Source organism: Crinia signifera, chromosome 12 (assembly GCF_055691185.1).
Source record: "Crinia signifera chromosome 12, ASM5569118v1, whole genome shotgun sequence".
NCBI classification, from domain to species: Eukaryota; Metazoa; Chordata; class Amphibia; order Anura; family Myobatrachidae; genus Crinia; species Crinia signifera.
Window position 1 is genome coordinate 90,678,263 of NC_139228.1, and position 21,242 is coordinate 90,699,504.

Consider the following 21,242-nt stretch of genomic DNA (forward strand, 5'->3'; position numbering starts at 1 on the left):
TGGGTGGGAGATGCTGGGGGATGCCTGGTGGGTGATCGATGCTGGGGGATGCCTGGTGGGTGGCTGGGGTATGCCTGCTGGGTGGGTGGGAATTGCTGGGGGATGCCTGGTGGGTGGGAGATGCTGGGGGATGCCTGCTGGGTGGGATATGCTGCAGGATGGCTTGTGGGTGGGTGGGCGATGCCTGGTGGGTGGGTGGCTGTGGGATGCCTACTTGGTGGGTGGGAATTGCTGGGTGATGCCTGGTGGGTGGGAGATGCTGTGGGATGCCTGGTGGGTGGGGCATGGCTGGTGGGTGGGAGATGCTGGGAGGTGCTGGGGGATGCTTGGTGGATGGGCGATGCTGGGGGAGGCCTGGTGGTTGGGTTGCTGGGGGATGCCTGCTGGGTGGCTGGGAATTGCTGGGGGATGCCTGTTGGGTCGGAGATGCTGGGGCATGCCGGGTGGGTGGGTGGTAGAAGCTTTGGGATTCCTGGTGGGTGTGTGGGAGATGCTGGGGGATGCCTGGTGGGTGGGTTCCTGGGAGATGCCTGGTGGGTGGGCGATGCTGGGGGATGCCAGGTGGGTGGGTGGTAGAAGCTTGGGGGTGCCTGGTGGGTGGGTGGGAGATGCTGGGCGATGCCTGGTGAGTGTGAGTTTCTGGGGGATGCCTGTTGGGTGGGTGGCGGGTGGCAGGTGGGTGGCAGGTTCAGCCAGAGATGCTGGGAGATGCCTGGTGGTTTGGTTTTGATGCTGGATGATGTTTTGATGCTGGATGATGTCTGGGCGATGCCTGGTGGGTGGGAGATGCTGGGGGATGCTGGGGATTCCTGGTGGGTGGGAGATGCCTGGTTGGTGGGGGATGCTGGGGGATGCCTGGTGAGTGGGGGATGCTGGGGGATGGTAAATCGGGAGGGAGTGCTGGGTGGGTGGGGTTTGGAGATGCTGGGAGATGCCTGGTCGGATGCCTGGTGGGTTGGTCGGAGATGCTGGGGGATGGTGGGTGGTAGATAATGGGGATGGTGGGTGGGTGGGAGATGCTGGGGGATGCCTGGTGGGGTGGGTGGGGGAGATGCTGGTGGATGCCTGGTGGGTGATGCTGGGGGATGCCTGGTGGATTGGAGATGCTGGGGGAGTGCTGGTTGGTGGGAGATGATGGGGGATGCCTGGTTGGTGAGCGGGAGGTGCTTGGGGATGCCTGGTGGGTGTGAGATGCCCGGTGGGGGAATGGCTGGGGGATGCTTTGTGGGTGGGAGATGCTGGGAGATGCCTGGTGGGTGGGAGATGCTGGGGGATGCCTGGTGGGTGGGAGTTTTGGGGAGGGCTGGGATGCCTGGTGGGTGGGTGCCTGGGAGATGCCTTATGGGTGGGCGATGCTGTGGGATGCCTGGAGGGTGGGAGATGCTGGGGGATGCCTGGTGGGTGGGTTCCTGGGAGATGCCTGGTGGGTGGGTGATGCTGTGGGATGCCTGGTGGGCCGGAGATGCTGGGGCATGCCTGGTGGGTGTGTGGGAGATGCGTGGCGATGCCTGGTGAGTGTGAGTTGCTGGGGGATGCCTGGTGGGTGGGTGGTAGATGCAAGTTAGGTCGGATATGCTGGGTGATGCCTGGTGGGTGGGTTTCTGGGAGATGTTGGGAGATGCCTGGTGGTTTGGTTTTGATGCTGGGTGATGTCTGGGCGATGTCTGATGGGATGGAGATGCTTGGGGATGCCTGGTGGGTGGGAATGCTGGGGATTCCTGGTGGGTGGGAGATGCTGGGGTATGCCTGGTGGGAGGGTGGCTGGGAGATGCTGGGGGAGGCCTGGTGGGTGGGTGGGAGATGCCTGGCAGGTGGAGTATGCTGGGGTATACCTGGTGGGTGGGGGATGCTGGGGGATGGTGAATCGGGAGGGAGTGCTGGGTGGGTGGGGGTTGGAGATGCTGGGAGATGCCTGGTCGGATGCCTTGTGGGTTGGTCGGAGGTGCTGGGGGATGGTGGGTGGTAGATGGTGGGGGATGGTGGGTGGTAGATGGTGGGTGATGCCTGGTGGGTCGGACGGAGATGGTGGATAATGCCTGGTGGGAGGGTGATGCTGAGGGATGCCTGGTGGGTAGGGGGAGATGCTGGGGGATGCCTGGTGGGTTGGAAATGCTGGGGTAGGGCTGGTTGGTGGGAGATGATGGGGGATGCCTGGTGGGTGGGTGGGAGGTGCTTTGGGATGCCTGGTGGATGGGAGATGCCAGGTGGGGGAATGGCTGGCGGATGCCTTGTTGGTGGGAGATGCTGGGGGATGCCTGGTGGGTGGGAGATGCTGGGGGATGCCTGGTGGGTGGGGCATGGTTGGTTTGTGGGTAATGCTAGGTGATGCCTGGTGGGTGAGAGATGCTGGGAGGTGCCGGGGGATGCCTGGTGGGTGATTGATGCTGGGGGATGCCTGGTGGCTGGCTGGGGTATGCCTGCTGGGTGGGTGGGAATTGCTGGGGGATGCCTGGTGGGTGGGAGATGCTGGGGGATGCCTGCTGGGTGGGATATGCTGCGGGATGGCTGGTGGGTGGGCAATGCTAGGGGATGCCTGGTGGTTGGCTGGGGGATGCCTACTGGGTGGGTGGGAATTGCTGGGTGATGCCTGGTGGGTGGGAGATGCTGTGGGATGCCTGGTGGTTGGGGCATGGTTGGTGGGTGGGTGATGCTAGGGGATGCCTGGTGGGTGGGGCATGGCTGGTGTGTCGGAGATGCTGGGAGGTGCTGGGGGATGCCTGGTGGGTAGGCGATGCTAAGGGAGGCCTGTTGGGTGTGTGGCTGGGGGATGCCTGCTGGGTGGGTGGGAATTGCTGGTGCTCGGGGATGCCTGGTGGGTGGGAGATGCTGGGGGATGTCTGGTTGGTGGCATATGCTGCGGGATGGCTGGGGGATGCCTGGTGGTTGGGTGGATGGGAGATGCCGTGTGGGTGAGAGATGCTGGAGGGTGCCTGGTGGGTAGGTGACTGAGGGATGCCTGCTTGGTGGGTGGGAATTGCTGGGGGATTCCTGGTGGGTGGGAGATGCTAGGGGATGCCTTATATGCGGGGGGATGGCTGGGGATGCCTTTTGGGTGGCTGGGAGATTCTTGGTGATGCCTGGATGGTGGGAGATGATGGGGGATGCCTGGTGAATGGGAGATTCTGGGGGTTGCTGGGTGGGGGGCAATTCTTGGGGGTGCTGGGCGGGTGTGCTAGGTGGATTTGGGCATTGATTTTGTTACCCACCACTCTCGCAAGGCAATGTGCAGCAGGCCCGAGATGATTATGTCTATTTGCCTCATGCATGGTAGCCGTGGCGGGCCGCTGGGGCTCAGTATGCAGCTCTCACACCCACAGCTGCACTCTCCTCCCCGATCTCTGGCTATGAGAGGATATGGAGCAGTCGGGAGGCGATGGCGGGCAGCAAGTGACTGTGGTGAGTCTGCCTGACGGCAGCCAGGGGGGAGAGACTGCTGGGTTCCCTGTTAAGGAGCCTATCTGTGACATGATGGGGGAGGCTGAAGGAATGGACATGGTCGCAAATAATGACTGGGCTGCTAAAAAACAGCAACAAGCTGCGTTTGAGGCGGCCATAAAACCCATAGAAGTTGAAATGATCAAACTGAAAAAGTTACTGGCAGCACAGAAGGCTAAAAGAAATAGAGCCTTTAGCAGAGAGAGGCCAATGATTACTAAAAAGATAGAGGAGGTGGAGGTTGCAATAACGGAAAAGTTTAATGAGTTAGATAAACTAAACAACAAAATTGCAGCTCTGGGATTAGTTGAATGTGAATCAGGGGTTAGTGTAGGGCTTTCCCCGAACAAAATAAATGATATGGAGGTAGAGCAGGGTGAGGGGTCTAATCCATTATATGAGGCGATCAGAGCAATAGAGGAGGAGGTGTTGCAGAGCCAAAAAGAAGAGGATAATGTGGTTTCAGCAGTAGCATTAGAAAGAGTGGAGTCTATTTTTGGTGACATTATTGGGGGTCCGGCAGACCGGGTGGCAGTTCCTGGGGCGCCTGCAGTGGGTCGTGCCCCGGTTGTGGTCCCTGCGGTCCAGGTACCCCCTGCGGCCCTGTCTGCTCTTGTGGCGCCGCCCCCTGTGTCCCGTACAGGCCCAGGGACAACATCGTATGCTGGGGCAGTTGCGGGACGAAGGATAATAGATCAGCCGATAAGGTTGTTAGGTGGGCAGCCCCCAAAACGCAGAAATGCGGTGCAATTAAAGTGGGTGGGCGACGGAGCGGCCCCAGACAGTGGGTCTTTCCTGGATGACCTCTTTACTCTGGGGTACTCGGCGGATGACATATATGCCTGCATCCATCCAGCGGGCACCCCGGAGTATGACGTCAGCTTCATGGCCTATGGGGGCCTTAGGATGTTTTGGGCCAAATGGTCTACAGTTAAAAACACAGAGCCTTGGAACAACTTTAGGGCCCTGGCCATAACACGCCAGGACAAAGTAAAGATCACCATATTGGTTAGAAATGAGTCTTTAAGTCCAGATGACCTCACATTCTGGTTAGAAAGATATGTGGCCAGGATTTTGTCTCCCTTAGCAAAGGCTCCAGGTCCTAGGGGAGTATGGGGGGGGGCTTGGGTAGCCTACGTAAATATTGGCGAGGGGGGTCAAGTTCCCTCAGCAGCCTTCATAGGGCGCGATCGCATTCAGTGTTTTTACCCGGGGCAGCCAAGGCTATGTCATTGTTGCGGTGATTTCAGGCATTTCAGCCGAGACTGCCCCGAGCAAAAATGCTCCAAATGCAATGAGTTGGGGCATGTCGCTAGAGAATGTGACAGGATTGTATGCAACCTTTGCGGGGCAGCAGGACACACCTTTGGAGCCTGTCCAGAAGCGTTCCATAATACCAACCTGGACAGGGAAATGGAAAGGGTGGTAGAGGAGGTGGAGAGGAGTATTGCTGCCCGGGTAGAGAAGCCCAGGGGGACTAGTGGAGGGCAGGCAGACCCAAAGGCAGCAGAAGGGCCCATAATTTCTACTGGGGGTAGGATAGTAGAGTCGGTAAGGGAGGAGGTGAGGATGGAACCTGTAGTGAGAGAGGAGGAGGTGAGGGTGGAGCCCTTTGTTTTTGTGGGAAAAGGGAAAGGGAGAGGGAAAGGGAAAGGGAAAGCAAGTGTAGGGGGTGGTGAGGTGGTACAGATCACAAACAGGTTTTTCTGTCTCTCGAGCGAGGAAGAGGAAGAGGGGGATATTGTTAGAAAAGACGATGGCGCTGACCAAGCAGGACGCCGGACGCACTTTCACAGGGCTCCTGGGCACTATTCCCTGAAAGTGCCCTTACACCCACAGAAAACTGCCCCACACTACCTGCAGCACTTCGGCTAGCTGGGAGGCACCCTCCGGATCGGTGGTGGGGAAGCTGCGGAGCCGGGGACTGGAGAAATTCAGTCCTGCGGGTTGTGGCCCTCACCCTCCAGGAAGCCGCGGCCTGGAGTTGCTGCTGAACCCGGGGACGGAGCTCCATAACCGCCGCGCTACTCGAGACGGGACCCGGAGGTGACCGGCGGCGAGCCCTCTTTATACGGAGGTGAGCGGGGGGCACAGCTGTCTCCCCTTAGCCCTGCTTCCTGGCTGTTGGGGGAGATAATCGATAGGAGGACGCCGTGAGGCCTCCTCTGTGTTCAGCTGCGGCGGCCATTTTAGATCAGGCTGCCGGCAAGCTCCCCTCTCTGTCTGAGCTTGTCCTGCCACGGGCAGCGGTGCCGCACCCCTGTCTCCCTCCTTCTATACTGAGGGGGAGATAGGGAGAGATATTGGGCCCCCAACGCCACCCCCCTCCCTGAATCACTTAAGACAGGCTGGTGAACTTAGAGACAGTGGCACACTATACCTGCAGCACCACTCTCTCTTCCAGTGCCTCCCAGTACAGCTGCCTCTCGGGAGCAGCAGAGAACTCTCACCTGTACAGCACATAGTGTATATGAGTGTCAACTGCCACGGTCCCTAGGGCGAAGGATTGCTGCTTCAGACACACAAATCTGACTTAGCGACATCTGCAGCCTGGCGTCCCTGCTTGGTCCTCACATATCACACCCTGCCCTTATGACCGTAGTCACCTACTGAACTACCCCTCTGGCATTTTGGTGAGGTGCATTGGGTGGCCTGCTGAATCGTCCACCCCGTGCGAGGATGTAAACGTTCTGCTGAATGGCGTAACCCTACCGTCGCCTATGCCATAACGTTCTATCTATGAAACATCGCTGAGAGCTTGCACCTACCACTTCAGCCAAGACCTCTACTAGAATCTAGCTCCGCAAGGTTTCCTCTCATAATACATCATCTCGATACCATGCCTTCCAAAAAAAACAAGACACCTGGACCTGTTCCCCAGGTCCCCTTCTTCAAGCCTTCTCCTCAGCGCTCCTCTGGCCAGGGGACTGCTGCTCCCGCCTCTGCACCTTCGCCTCAGCCCTCGCCCCCAACCCCATTAGTGGACCCTACTACATCTCAACAACCTACACCTCATACAAGGCTAGAGGACTCTGAAGCCTTAACAGTTGGTTCTCTTCGATTGTTGTTTCATCAATTCAAAGACGAAGTTACCTCTGAATTTCGCACAATGCTCCAAACCTGTCAACGGTCCATTGACGACCTGGGGGACCGCACAGGTCATTTGGAATCTAAGATGGGGAGATTGTAGGATCTCATAACGCGCTAATAGACTCTCATGACACCTTAGAGGCCGAGGTGGTGGCCCTGAGGGATAAAGTTGCAGACTTGGAGGACCGCTCTCGGAGAAACAACCTCAAGCTGAGGGGTGTTCCTGAAAATGTATCTAATAGCAGCCTCCATGATTTTGCCTTGGATCTCTTCAAGAAGTTACTTCCCTCTGCTTCCTCCCAGGACTTGCTCTTAGACCGCATCCATCGTTTGCCGAAACCCAGATCTGCCCCGGAAGGAGCCCCCAGAGACGTCCTGATGAGGGTCCACTTTTTTCACATAAAGGAAGCCTTACTAAAAGCGGCAAGACCAACTTCGGACACTGCCGTAGCCTTAGGCTCACTGCAACTTTTTGGGGACCTATCACAGTTTACCCTCTCCAAAAGGCGCTCCCTCCAACCAATAACTCTAGCTCTCCGGAAGGCAGACATTCCCTATAGGTGGGGTTATCCCATTAAGCTTCTGGTCTCTCGGGAGGGCTCCACTAGTGTTATCACTAATGTTGAAGAGGGCAAGAAGCTGTTGGAAAGGTGGAACCTTGCGGATGGCCCCAGCTCCTCTCCTCCAATTCGCCGACTTCAGCAGGACTGGTCGGTGGTTGGGGGGCGAGAGTAGCCGCCCTCGGGTTTCTACTTTGCTTGGACTGATCACTTATTTTAGAGGTGAACTTTAGAACATTTCTGTGGCTGAAGTTATGGTAAAGGCCTAAGGCCTTAGGCTATAGTGTTTTATAGCTTCTTGGTTATTATGTTAGTTTCACTGAGCTGGCTTCCTTAATCGATTCCTTCTCTTTATATAGTATTTAGGTTTACGCTGTTATTGAATATTCACATCGGGCCTAACTGTGGCTCCTAGGGGCTGGGAATTTTTACCACACAGACCTATTTTCTTAATAATGAGCCAGTTGGTGGGGCTGGGGCTGGACCACCCTTGATTCCGATACCTTTGTATACTATCAGAAAAGTGCTGTGTGTTTTCTCTTATTCCCAGTGCCTGGGACCCTTGAGGTCTACCAATTCGATAAGTTGCGATGTTCCGTTTAAATACTTATTAGATGGCTAGGTAGAGGTGGGGTCGCCTGATACCGCCCCCCCCCCTAATATTTCTTATTGATGGGTGAGGCGGTGCTTTTTTGGCGCCTCACTTGGGCTCTATTTGGAGTCTCTGTAAATTTCATTTGCTTTTTCTTTTTAGGTTTACCCTTGTGTAATTCCCTCGTGTGTCCTGTTTGTCCTATGTTTCCCCTCATGTGCACCCAGAGTATAAATCTATGGTATCAGAGTCACCAAAATGGTTTAACCCTACACTATTCTCCTATATTTAAATGGTTAAAGTCATCTCTCTGAATGTTAAGGGGTTAAATTCCCCTCAAAAAAGGAAGCTCGCTCTCTCCTTCTTTCACCAAAAGAGGGCGAGCATTATTGCTATTCAAGAAACTCATTTCAGGAAGGCTGACCCCCCCCCGCTTCTCTAACGGGCATTTCCCCCTATGTTTTATGGCAAATGGCCCGGCTAAAAAAGCAGGAGTAGCCATCCTTTTCGCGCATGACTGCTCCTTCACCCTGGAATCTCAACATGTAGATCCGGAAGGAAGGTATATAATTCTAATTGGCTCCCTTGAGGGAGTGACCGTCACCCTTGTGTCTTGTTACGCCCCTAATACTAAACAGCTCCAGTTTTGTAGGAAATTATGTGCGACTGTGCAGAGATGTGCGAAGGGGGCGGTAATGATGTTGGGAGACTTTAACTTAGTCGTAGACCCCGCAGTGGATAGATCTCGACCAACCAAATCACCCTCCCATGGCTCCCGCCCTTGTAGGCCCTCTAACCCCTCTGGTTTTAGTCACTTACTTGGGGAGTACGACCTTCTTGATGCATGGCGATCCAGACACCCAACTGTTAGAGACTACTCCTTTTTCTCCCAGGTACATTCCTCCTATTCGAGGATTGACTTAGTTCTGACAGATAGATAGACATTGCCATCTATCTCTAAAATTGATTTATTACCTATCTCCTGGTCAGATCATTCACCTATACTAGTTGTTTGGGAGGTGGGGGATCGTAGAACAGCACCAGGTCCTTGGAGGATGGGTAACTACATACTAAACCAACCTGAGGCTTTCCATTCCATCCAGTTAGCTATTAATTCATACCTAGAATCTAACTCCCCTGACGACACATCTGTTTTTAATCATTGGTGCTCGATGAAGGCGGTAATCCGTGGGTCAATTATCCAAACTGCAGCTAGACTCAAGAGAGCACATAAGGCCAGTTTAGAGTCAGCAGAGCAGGAACTGTCCAAATTGGAGGAGGAGCACAAAACGGACCCCCTTAATAAATCCATATATGGAAAGCTGTTGCTAGCGAGAGAAAAAGTGAATACTTTCTATCTTCAGGAAGTGCACCGTAACATCTCTCGTTTGAATCAAAAGTACTATGTCCTCGGCAACAAAGCGGGTCGGCTTTTGGCACGTAAACTGAGAGGGCGTCGGGCTAAGGCCAGAATCCACCATATTTCTTCCCCCAGGGCACATAGGGTCTCCGACCCTGTTGAGATAGCTAATGCGTTTGCGGAATATTACGCTCAACTATATAACCTCCACTCTGACTTAGATACTCCCCAACCACTAGATGTTGACATACAAGCTTTTCTAAATAATCTTAATTTACCAAAACTAGACTCAGAGACTTGCCATACTCTAGACTCTCCATGGTCCCTTTCTGAAATAGAAAAAGTAATCGACGAACTCCCCCGAGATAAGGCCCCTGGGCCGGATGGCTATCCATCCAACTTCTATAAAAGCTACAAAAAAGACTTAGCACCCCTCTTATTGGAAGTCTTCAATACTGCATCTACTTCTGGCGAATTCCCCAAAGAGATGCTTGAAGCACAAATTGTAGCAATCCCGAAACCGGGTAAGCCCCCCTCCTCTGTCTTAAATTACCGCCCAATCGCACTCCTTAATGTTGACGTTAAAATATATGCTAAGCTGATAGCGAATCGCCTGTCCCCCCTCCTTCCCTTTCTTATAGCGGCAGATCAGGTGGGCTTTGTCCCGGGCAGGCAGGCCCCGGACAACAGCCGCAGAGCCTATAACATTATTGAGTATTGTGACTATCATAAGACCCCTCTGCTGGTGGTGTCCTTAGACGCGGAAAAAGCCTTTGACAGACTACATTGGGGCTATTTAAAATCAGTTTTACTGACTTTTGGTCTGTGTGGGAAATTTTTAGACTCCATTATGGCTCTTTATTCTACCCCATCTGCGAGAGTATTTGTTAACGGCACTCTTTCAGCTAGTTTTAACATAACCAACGGAACCAGGCAGGGGTGCCCTCTGTCACCCCTCATATTCGCGTTGGCTATAGAGCCGCTGGCCGAGACTATAAGAGGTGACAGAGGAGTGGAGGGACCGGTAATTGGGAATATTTCGCACAAAATCAGCTTATTCGCTGACGATATCCTTCTATGCCTGCTAAACCCCACAACCTCCCTGCCAGCATTGCATAGTATTCTCGACAAGTACGCCAAAATATCATACTATAAATTAAATACGTCCAAAACTGAAGCTTTACCGCTTAATGTTCCCCAGGCTACCCTGACTCTATTAAAAGAGAAATATAACTATGCTTGGCGGCTGCGCTCTATTAAGTACCTAGGTATTTACTTGTCCAGAGACGCTGACCTCATTGATTGTAATTTCACACCCCTACTATGCTCATTGGAAAAGTTAACTAAGGAGTGGTTGCTCCACGAAATTTCCTGGTTGGGACGTATAGCTGCTGCTAAGATGTTGATGTTACCTAAGCTCATGTATCTATTCCGTGCTATACCAAGATCAATTCCTAAGCTACTTAGTTCTAGAATCAACAGACTGTTCTCAAACTATATCTGGAAAGGCGCAAGACCCCGCATTGCTAGACGAACTTTGGTATTACCTAAAGATTCCGGAGGGGTCGCATATCCAGACCTTGACTGTTATCACTCCGCCTGTATTCTCAGCCAGGCGCGTGATTGGTTTATTACTACAAACCCAAAACCGTGGGTTCTGATAGAGAGATCTTTTTTAAATAACTTTGACCTCATGGAGCTCTTTTTTCTTCCTAAGACAGCTGCTCCCACCTGGTCAGGCCCAGGAGTCGCCATTAGGACTACCTTAAAGGTGTGGTATGCCCTGATAGCTGATAACCCAGAGGTCTCCCTCCCGGCGCCTACCCTTTCTATTAACACAATAACCAGGTTTGTCCCCAATCTTAGACTTAATAACTGGATAGAGAGCGGCATAGTGAGTTTGAAGGATATCTTTGGTGTCGATTCCCTTCTCCCCTTCTCACAACTTCAACAGCAATTCAATATTCCTAGACAAGACTTCTTTAAATATCTGCAAATACGCCACTGGCTTACTACACATTTGGGGAAAAAAATCCCAAGATTACCTGCAATACTGTCCGTCCGACTGTCCTCCACTAGCCATAGAGGTGGTATATCCCGCTGGTATCAGAATATTGTATTGATGGGTAAAAAGGAGAAATTGATATCTCAACTTAGATGGGAGAAGGAGCTACCTCGAGCCCTCTCGGACTCCGAGTGGGAATCCATATATAGGTCCTGCTTTAAAATATCCAAATGCCTCCACCATTGTGAAATGTTTTACAAGTTATGTCACAGGGCCTATTTCACTCCGCAGCGGTTAAACCTCATTTGGCCCTCAACCTCCAATTTATGTTGGAGAAATTGTGGTTGTGTTGGAACCATTAGCCATGTTTTTTGGGATTGTCCGGCCCTCCGGCCGCTGTGGGGTGAGGTATTCTCCCTAATCAACGAGGTGCTTGGGACCCCAGTCCCTAGTGACCCTATAGTGGCTTTGTTTCATCACACCCCGCACCCCTTACTTAACTGTGAAAAATACCTAATGGGCCACATCCTGATTGCCGTTAAAGCAGCCATAGGACAATTGTGGAAATCCCCTTTAGTACCTTCTATCCAAGCTATAATTGATAATGTCCACAAACATTTCCTTTTCGAAACGGCTGGTGGTAAATATTCCTCCTCACCCTCCTCAATACACATAAAATGGTTAAAGTGGAGTGAATTTCGGGAACGGAGAGGTCAACCTGTTATTTATAATGATCCAATTGAACTGTCAGTACTGCACTCACCTGAGGAAAATGACTCAGATTGAGCGAAACTTCTTGCTCTCCGAGCAGTGTGTCCCCCTGTCCCCCCCTTGTCTTGTTTTCCCCTCATGTTTCTGTCTTAATGTTACTTCACGATGCTTTACTTCACGTTTATAGGTACTTCATGACCCCTTGTTATGGTACTGTACTGTTATGCTACTTTGTTATTTTGCCTTTCTCTCTCCAATTATAATAGGCGGGGACGAATTCCCTTTCTAGTGCTTAATTTCTGTATGCAATTCATGTTCTTTGAACTTTCTGTGTCAATTATGCGAGCACTGACATCTGTATATGTATATTTAAATTTGTCCAGCCAATAAAAACCTAATGTTAAAAAAAAGAAAAGACGATGGCGAGCTGGTCTTCAGGCCGAAAAGGCAGAGAAAGAGAAGGAGAAAAGAAGGCATGCCCTATGTCAAGGAGAAGGGGAAGGGGGGTAGGATGGAAAAAGATCCCATTACCCTGGGCCACTTCTTAAAAGATAGTTTTGTGGGCGCTGGCGGGTCGGGGGTGACTTTGGAGGAGTTGGCCCCACAGCTGGTGGATGTAGCTGGCGACATGCTAGGGGATGGATCTGGCTCGGTAGACAACACTGTGGCAGAGACCCAGCCGGATGTCGGTGCGCAAAATGGGTCTGCCATAGAGGTCACTGGCCCTGACCCAAACCTGAGCGTGTCCCCTGACTCCCCATCTTTTTCGGATCCTGAACCTGTTCCTCCAGATAGTGGGGGAGGATCTCAGGAGAGGATCCTGGAGGTTTCACCGGCCCAGATGTCTGGGGGTGAGGCCTCGGAAACGGGGTCCTCTTCAGACGAGTATATTGAAATTAGTGGGGAGGAGGAGGTCTCCCCTGGTGTGAGAGTGAAGCGTTGAGGTTCGGTGGTGGATTTAGCTGATAGGCAGGCAAAGAAGAAGTGATCTGGTCCCCATTCTCGGTGACCCTGAAGGATGGCCCCCCAGCCCATAAGATTTGCCACGCATAATGTGGCATCTATCTTATCCGTGCGTGCTCGGCAGCTGGCTTATGATTTTTTTAGTTCTTTAAATGTAGATTTTGTTTTTTTTGCAAGAGACCAGATTGGGGTGGCTCGCGGATATCCACAAAGCGAAAGCGGAGTGGAGACGTGGGCCGTCCTTCTGGTCTCTGGCTGCCGAGCCGTACGGAGGGCTGGGGGTACTTTTTACCACCAAGGTCACCATCCAGCGGGTCATCTAGGTGCAAGTGGGCAGGTGTATGATTTTGGATGTCAATCTGAAGGGACACGACCTAAGGCTGATTAACATCTACGGTTCCCAGACAAAATGGGATAGGAAGTGTCTTTTCAGTGCAATAAAGCTGTATCTCTTTGTAGCCCGGCAGGTGGTCTTTGGCGGTGATTTTAACACGGCAGGGTCGGGGGACCAGTCGGAAGGAGCCAGCGTTCGCTGCGTCCCTGGGACAGGGACCCTCTGCATCTCTCACCCCCCCGGGGCCTAGATGAACCGCGGCGGGGCGCCAGTCGGGGTGCGGCGGTCGTGGGAAGCGAGGCCTCGGCGTTCCAGCGCAGGGACACCCCGCTCAAGAACGACGCCCACCCAGGACGGCCCGCGCTTTGCGTTTCCCAGCCGCCCCTGGTTGTCGGGTGAGGAGAGAAGGGTCCCGGGTACCGGGACGGGCCACGCTGCCCGCTCTCACTCCGACCCCCCCCGGCCGCATGCCCGCCTCCGCGGCCCCCCCTTCGTCGGGCCCGCCGCCTCGCCTCCGTCCCCGCTCCCGGGCCGGCCCCCCTGCCTCCGAGGAGCGCCTGGCGGACCCCGTCCGCTTTCGTCGACCTCGTTCCCCCCCTCAGCGCCTCGGGGCCTGGGGAGGGGGCGAGGGGACCCGAGAGCTACCTGGTTGATCCTGCCAGTAGCATATGCTTGTCTCAAAGATTAAGCCATGCACGTGTAAGTACACACGGCCGGTACAGTGAAACTGCGAATGGCTCATTAAATCAGTTATGGTTCCTTTGATCGCTCGACCCTGTTACTTGGATAACTGTGGTAATTCTAGAGCTAATACATGCCGACGAGCGCTGACCCCCAGGGATGCGTGCATTTATCAGTCCAAGACCAATCCGGGGGTTCCCGGCGGGTCGGCTCCGGCCTCCCGCCGCCCCCGGCCTCTCTGGCGACTCTAGATAACCTCGGGCCGATCGCATGTCCCCGTGATGGCGACAACGCATTTGGATGTCTGCCCTATCAACTTTCGATGGTACTTTCTGCGCCTACCATGGTGACCACGGGTAACGGGGAATCAGGGTTCGATTCCGGAGAGGGAGCCTGAGAAACGGCTACCACATCCAAGGCGCGCAAATTACCTACTCCCGACTCGGGGAGGTAGTGACGAAAAATAACAATACAGGACTCTTTCGAGGCCCTGTAATTGGAATGAGTACACTTTAAATCCTTTAACGAGGACCCATTGGAGGGCAAGTCTGGTGCCAGCAGCCGCGGTATCAGGTTGTGTGTGTGAGAGCTCCTGCTGTGTTCCAGAGGAAAGCGAAGCACCGGCCTTTCCTGGGAGTCCTTCCCAGGAAAGATGGAGCCTCCTGGGGCTGAAACTCAGGAGAGTCCCCTGGCTGTCGGGCCTAGCCCAGGCCCAGTCCTAGATCCACCCAGGACAGGCAGCCAGGGTAAGGAGGTGGAGGGGAAGCAAAAGACCGTGGAAAGCATCTTGTGTGTGGCCCCGCGGGTTAAGCCGGAGGAAAGCTCTGGATCCTCCGAAGATTCTGAGGTTGAGGTGGAAGAGACTCAGGAAATTGGGCCAATCTTACCCAGTGGCCGAAAATTAATAACACCAAGCCGCCTGAATCCAGTGGTTTGCTAGTGGACATGGAGGGGAAGGTGGATGGGTCCCGGAAAGCTAATGGATCCGGTGTGGAGGTGGAGGGCCAGCCAGAGACTGTGTTACCTAACAAGGTACCTGGCCAAATGGACACTGTGCAGATGGTACCAGGCTGTAAGGCCCAGCGGGACCCCGCTATGGTAACCCAGGCTGTTAAAACAGTAAGTGACCAATACCCAAGCGTGAGTTTTTTTGGTCAGAAGGTAGCAATACCTATTGCTGCTAGAGGGTCAACACAGAATGTCGTCAGTGGCAAGGAACAGAGGGCCTCTGAAGTAAAGAAGGTCCCTGTCGTGATCCCAGGGGTGGAGGTAACCCCCAAGGGTAAGCAAAGCACTGTGTTAAAAGTGCCAGCTAATGTGGCGAAGTCGTCGGTGTCAGTGTCAACTAAAAAAGATGGTGACACAAAACACAGTATTACGACATCTGGACTGCAAGAAAGTGGCATCCAGGGAGAGCCAATGGCCCAGGAAGAGAAACCAAATACTTCTGTTACTGCACGTGGTGTGCAATCCACAGTAAAAACTGTATTGACTGATGATAATAAAGGCGCTGAAGGGGTTAAACTCCCCATGCTAAATGAGCCCGGTACTGCAATGGAGAAGGCAGTGTTATCTGTGTGTGACAGCGCTGCAGTAAAAGAAATAGACGGGAGGAAAAGTGATCAAGTACCTGCCAAGATGGCGGCCGGGTCCCCGCGGTCGGTGGAAACAGTAGCCGGTGATCGGGTGAAGGAGGAAGCAGGAGGCAAGCCCGGTGGTGCTGCTGCGTCATCAGAGGCGGGACTCGGCTGTGGAGTGAATCCAGTCCTAGCACCAGTACAACAACCGGCAGCGGGCGGAGAGGAGGCGCGGCCGATGGAGGTGGGGGCTTGGCCTCCTGTGTATGACCCAGCCAGTGATGCTAGTCCAGAGGGGCGGAGCCTGGAGATCCCGACGCCCGTACAACAGCCGGCGGTGGGCGTGGAGGAGGCGCAGCCAATGGAGGTGGATGCGGGGGCTCGGCTTCCTGCCTGTGACCTAACCCAAGACGTCAGTGATGATGCAGAGGGGCGGAGCCATGCGATCCGGGTGCCAGCAGTCGTGCAGAGGAAGGAGCTGTCAGCTGAATCCCCAGAAGTCGGGGAAGATGACCCAAACATAGTAACTGTGGATGAGTTACGAGCAGATACAGGAGAGGTAAAGTCTGATGAGGCATCCTCTGAGAGACTGTTATTTGAGGAGACTATCTGCAAAACAGAAAAAGAGATAAGTAAATTGACCAGCCTGATTGCTACAAAGAAAAAGCTGAGAAATAGGGCTTTCAACCTGGACAGACCTATTATTGCTAACCAGCTGGCAGCTTTGGAGGGGTCTCTCTCAGCCAAATTGGAGGAGCTGGATAGGTTGAAGGACAGGCTAAATGAGATGGTGGGAGCTCAGCAGAATGTAGAGGAGAGCATGGAGATCCCTCCAAACGTAGAGAGGGAGGATATTGAGATGAGGGAGGAGGATGATTCTAACCCTTTATATAATGAAATTAGAGAGATAGAGGGGGAGGGTGGTACAGCTGTTGGGTCAGGGGTACAGATGGCTCAGCCGCCCCAAATGGAAAGTGGGCAAAGGGGTTCTGTAGCACCGGGAGTTGGTAAAGTGATAGCAATGGTTGTTGAAACAATTTATGGGGACAAGCTTATACCTGTCAAACCGGGTAGTGCCATAGTGAAGACTGGGGGAAAGAGCAAAAAGAGTCAAGGGAAAAATGTAGAAACTGCAATATTGGTTCCTCCAGTCCCAAGTTCTGTCCCTAGACCACAGTCCGTGCCACCGGCAGCGCCAATAGTGGAGGTAGGGCCGCCATCAGGTTCGACATCGGTCCCAATAAGGGTCATAACAGGACCACCCCCTATGCCCATTGCCCCTGTCGTTAAGCCTAGAACAAGATGGCTGGTGCCTGTTAGTGCCCAATTCCCGATTCCAGCACCGGGTGAAGGTGATAGTACCCCTGGAGTACAAAGTGTGGCCCCCGGGATTGCTTCCTATGCTGGGGTCGTCTCGGGAGGGCAAAGGCAGAGGGAGGTGATGAGGCCGATGGTGGGGCAACCCTCCAGGAGGAATTACGCCGTACAGTTAAGGTGGGTGGCAGATGGTAGTCCTCCTGGAAGTGGCAAATTATTAGATGAATTATTCCGCATAGGATTTAAGGTCGAAGATTTTTTCGCCTGTATTCACCCGGCTGGATCGCCGGAGTATGATATTAGCTTTGTAAATTATAACACGCTGCAAGCCTTTTGGGCTAGGTGGTCGCAGGTGAAAGCGGAGGAGACCTGGGTAAGATATAAGGCATTGGCTATTACAAGACAGGAGAGTGTCAAGGTTACGATATTGGTAAGAAACGAAGCACTGAACCCTGTTGACATCAACTTTTGGTTAAAAAGGCACACAGATACCCTGCTTACCCCAGTGATGAAAGTGCCAGGCCCCAGGGATGTGTGGGGAGGGGCGTGGTCGGCAGAAGTGAAGCTAGGGGAGGGGAGGCATATTCCATCGGCAGCCTTTATTGGGAGAGACAGGGTTCAGTGCTTCTACCCAGGGCAGCCCCGTATGTGCCACCGATGTGGTGACTTCAGACACCTCAGTAGAGATTGTCCCGAGCAGAAATGCTCCAAGTGCAACGCCTTGGGGCATCTGGCGAAAGAGTGTTCCTTGATCAAATGCAACCTATGTGGTATGGAGGGCCATGCGTATAGTGGATGTCCCGAGGCGTTTCATAACTCTTTGTTGGATGAAGAGATGTGCAGTGTGGCAGAGGGAGTAGAAGAGAGAGAGTCAGAGGCCCCTAAGTCTACCCAGGCGGCAGTTACAGCACAGTCAGTTGTGAGCCCGATGCCTCATGCTCATCTGGGGGTTGTGGCAGGACCTTCTAGGAGTCAAGTGAGGGAGGGATTGGAGAAGGAGGCTCCCTTTCAGTTGGTGAGTAAGGGGAAGGGTAGGAAGGGGAAGGGTAGCACGACAGGAGGGAATGTTCAACTCTCCCTTTCCAATACTTTTTTTACATTGGCCAGTGCGGGGGAGGAGGAAGAGGAAGAAGAGGGTGATGTGGTGAAAGGGAAAGATGGTCAGCTCACATTAAGGCCTAGAAAACAACTGAGAAAGAAAAAGAAGGAGAAAGAGTGTACCCCTTCATATGGGTTAAAAAGGGAGAGCAGGATAAGCATGTCCTTATTAGACAGGCAGTCCTTTTTAAAGAAGGAGCTTAAGAACAAGCCGGGGAAAAAGATAACCGTGGAGGATTTGGCCCCGCTGGTAGGAGAGGAGAAAGAAGGAAAAGGGTTGGGTGGCTCTTCTATGGAAATTTGGAATCGGGAGCCTAATTTAGGCGGTTCCATTTCTGTGGTGGTAAACCCAGACCCGGATCCTGGGGGTGCTCAGTGCCCTGGTCTTCCTCAAAACCCGGGGTTGGATCATCTGAGGGCTGGTAATACGTCTGGGGATACGCCCATGGTGGTCTCGTTGGCCCAGGAGTCTGGGGATGGGATTGCTGACAGTGGGGCCTCAGAGGATACAGGGGAAGGTGTCTTGCTTGAGATAGGGGAGGAGGAAGCAATTCCTCCAGGTACTAGTGTAAAAAGGTGGGGGTCAGTGGAATCCCTTGAAGAGAGGCAGGCAAAGAGGAAGTGATCTAGTCCCCGATCTCGGTGACCCCAGCCCGTGAGGTTCGCCACGATTAACGTGGCGTCGATCTTGTCCGTACGTGCTCGGCAGTTAGCTTATGATTTTTTTAACTCGTTAGAATCTTATTTAATTTTTTTACAGGAGACCAGATTGGGGCGGCTCGCGGATATCCACAAGGTGAAAGCTGAGTGGAGACGTGGGCCGTCCTTCTGGTCCCTGGCTGCCGAGCCGTACGGAGGGCTGGGGGTACTTTTTACCACCAGAGTATCCATCCAGCGGGTCATCGAGGTACAAGTGGGCAGGTGTATGATTTTGGATGTCAATCTGAAAGGGCACGACCTGAGGCTTATCAACATCTATGGCCCCCAGACCAAATGGGACAGGAAGTGTCTTTTCAGAGAGATAAAACCGTATCTCTTTGTAGCCCGGCAGATAGTCTTTGACGGTGATTTTAACACCATAATTAGGCCCAAAGACAGGGGGGGTCAAGGACTACTCTGGGCTACGACTCCCTCTTTCTAGCTAGCATGATTAGGCCGTCGGGTCTGGTGGATGTGCACGTTCGACACTCCCCAGACCTCACGGGTTTCACCTATCATAGAGGTAGTTGTAGGAGTAGAATAGATAGGTTTTTTGTTAAGGAGAGCTCGAAAACTTCAGTGCCTGAGCTGAAGCCAGTAGAGTTCTCCGATCACGTTTTGCTGTGTGCAACCTTGAATGCCTCAGAGTCACTCCAGAAAGGGCGGGGCTTTTGGCATCTGAACTCTAAGCTCCTTGAGAAGGAAGAGATCAGACAGTCCTTCAGAGACTTCTTTCAATCACAGGAGTCACTTTTGGAGGCAGGATGGAGTAGGTCCAAGTGGTGGAAGGTATGCAAAAAAAGAACTTGCAGTCTTTTTCGCAACCTTGTAGCACAGGAGAATTTGGTAAGGAATAACGTCTACCAGGCCTTGAGAAAGAAACTGGACTTATTGATCTCCGAGCAGGGAGATGGTGGGGAAATCTCTCGGGTCAAAGCCCAGATGAAGGAATATCAGTACAACCGTTATGCTTCTTTGGTTCTGGAAAGGGATTATGGTAAATACCACTCGCCTGATCCCTACCAGAACTGTAGGAGTTTGGTGGACAGTAAGGAGGTGAGAGGGCTGCATGATAGCCGGGGTGTTCTCTGCGAGGATTGAGAGGGCATCCTGGGAGTTGTGCAGTCCTTCTACTCTGACCTTCTATCTGAGAGGCCGCCTATCAGAGAGAGGATGGAACGGTTTCTGAGGGAGACTCCTGGTCTTGAGAGTCATGGCAGTTCTCTTGAGGGCGAGATAACAGTGGACGAGGTCAAGATGGCCATAGACTCCCTGTCTATGAAGAAGTCCCTAGGACCGGATGGGTTAACCTCTAAGTTCTTTAAGTGTTTCAGCGACCTCTTGGCCCCTCGTCTCGTGGAGGTGTTTAATGAGAGCCTGGGCGAGGGGTTGCTCCCTACTTCCATGAGACAGTCCGCTCTTATCCTGCTTTCTAAGGGAAAGGACCCATCCCGTATTGAGAACTGGCGCCCCATCGCTCTTCTTAATACGGATAGGAAGATTCTGGCAAAGGTACTCTTCAACAGACTTTTGGAATTTTCCGAGTCATTGCTTTCACCTTCTCAGCACTGTACTGTGAAAGGCCTTAGCACCTTTAGTGCTGTCCTAGGCGTCCGGGAGGCCATAGAACGGTGCAGGGCTGAGAAGTGGGGAAAGTACCTGCTGGCGCTGGATCAGGGAAAGGCCTTTGACAGGGTAAATCACCAGTACCTGTGGGCTCTGCTGTTAAGGTACGGTCTCCCAGTGTGGGTGGTAGATTGGCTGCGTACGATCTATAGGCAAGCCGAGAGCTTCCCTCTTGTCAATGGTTGGGTGGGCCCAGCCTTTCCGGTGAGTTTGGGGGTTCAGCAGGGCTGTCCTCTTAGCCCCCTCCTGTATGTCTTTGCCATCGATCCTTTCATTAGGAGACTGGAGGTTGGCATTATCAGGGGAGTCCAGCTGAGCCTGGAGTGTTCACTGGGGGTAGTGTCCTACGCGGACGACATCGCTGTCATCTTGTCAGATCCATCAGAGGCAGATGCAGTGGTGTCGGTCATCCAGGAGTACTCGGTGGCGTCAGGATCCCTGGTCAACCAAGATAAGAGTGAAGTTTTCTGGATGGGGGAGGAAGGTCAAGAGTTTGACCTTCCGGATGGTCTCCCCCTGGCGAGCCAGGAGATCAAAATCCTAGGGATTAAATTTTTCCCGGGCGATTACGCCATCCAGAATTGGGACTCTAGATTGGTAGAGGCCGGCCAGAAGGTAGAGCGGTGGAAGAGGTGGAAGCTGACTCTCCGGGAAAGGGTGGACCTGATCAAGACTTACCTGATCCCTTTATTTCTGTACGTCAGCTATGTGTGCCTTTTGCCAGAATCGAGATGGGCTAGGATTTATGCTCTGTTTTTCCAGATGCTCTGGGGGAACAGGCTAAATCTTATCAAGAGGACTGTCACCTACAGGTCGAGGAGGGAAGGAGGCCTGGGAATGGTCAACCCAGTGCTATTCTTTTTGTTGACCTTTCTTAAGTTACATTTGTCAAGCCTCCAGTTAGAGGCTCCTCCTCGATGGGTAGAGGGCTTCAGGGTTTGGGTGTCTCCCTTCCTCAACGTCTGGATAGAGGGAGGGTATGTGAAAAGTCTGCGAGTTAGTCACGGGTACCTCCCGACCTACGTGGCTTCTGTCTTGAGGGTGACAAGGCGGTGGGGCCTGGAAGCGGGAACAGTCCAAAGTTCTTCTAGAAGGGAGCTGGAGAAGAAGGTTTTGCAGTCTCACTTCCGGGAACAGCTGTCACTGAGGGACTGCCCTGGTAATTTGTCTTCAGAGGGGCTTGCTCTGGTTAAC